Source organism: Myotis brandtii, unplaced genomic scaffold (genome assembly GCF_000412655.1).
Source record: "Myotis brandtii unplaced genomic scaffold, ASM41265v1 scaffold529, whole genome shotgun sequence".
In the NCBI taxonomy this organism is placed as follows: Eukaryota; Metazoa; Chordata; class Mammalia; order Chiroptera; family Vespertilionidae; genus Myotis; species Myotis brandtii.
The window spans coordinates 2,712,612-2,714,027 of NW_005369934.1; positions in this window are offsets into that span (position 1 = coordinate 2,712,612).

Here is a 1,416-nt window from a genome sequence, read left to right on the forward strand (position 1 = left end):
TGCCAGCAGCCAGGGGAAGGAAGGCCTACTCTTGCACGAATTTTTGTGCATTGGGCCTCTAGTATATATATATAAAGAGAATAGTTATTAAAACTTATACAAAAAAATAATACTAGTTCCTAATGTTCTTTTCAGACATATACTTCTACTTTCCTTATTTAGGTTTGGCAATTAAAATTTCTGCAAGACCTAAGGCTGTCTTGTGAGTATAGGAGGGATTCTATGCTAGCCTTGGCATGAAATTCAAGAAAATTAGAAATTTTACAACCACATTGAATATAATAAGTTATTACTTGATAAATCAAAAGTTAACTCTTCTAGCCCTAAGCTATGTAGTTTAGTGCAGCTATCTTACCTAATAATAAACAAACACGTAAATTGACTGTACCTTTGCTATGCTAACCAGCCAATCAGGAGAGTATGCAAATTAACCCAACAAAGATGGCAGTTAATTTGCATACATAGGCTCCAAGCGGCAGAGTGAAGACTGAAGGCGAGCCGGAGCAGTGAAGACGGAAGTTGGAAGGTAGCTCTGGCTGGAGCAGCGAAGACGGAAGGTGTCTCCAGCCGGAATAAAGGCCTGGGTCCTGGGTGCCGGAGGAAAACCGGTGCCAGCAGCCAGGAGAAGGGAAGGCCTATTCCACAAATCTCTTCATGCAACAGGCCTCTAGTAATTAATAATTTATTTTGTGATCATGTTATTTTGTTCTGGTTGTCACAGTTTTTAAACTTAATTGTAACTTTTATACATTTGAATATCTACTAGTATGTGAGCCAATCTAGCTAATATGTATAAGTTAAAAAATGCTTTTATATAATTCTTCCCTGAAATATATTTTTTAGCTGAGATTTCTGTCAAACAGTTAATAAATTATTTTCACCATGCAATCTATCATTTATTAATAATTTCACTAAAATTTTGGAGTCAACTTTTTTTAAGCGTACAAAAAATAAACACATCTTCTAAGCATGTAAAAAGCATTTAGATATTGATGTTTGAAGAAATTTCTAACATTAATACTAATTGTGGCTGGAGGAGCAACCACTAACCCATCACTTCAATAGCCCTAAAATTTTTGGCACATTCTAATGTTCTTTCTGTCCCTCAAACTGATTTTAAAGATACATGAAATGAATTTTCTTTATTTTATTTCATACTTGTAATATATAAATTAAGTTTATGTAAATCAAAATTTTCCATTAATTTACATTACAACTTCACACATGATTGAACCTTAATTTAATTAGCAGTAACAACTAACACTTCAGGTTTAGATTTCCTTGCCCACTAAACTTTGTTGCGAAGATTGGTCTAAGCCAGTGATGGCAAACCTGATACGTGTGTCAGAGGTGACACGCGAACTCATTTTTTTGGTTGATTTTTCTTTGTTAAATGGCATTTAAATATATAAAATA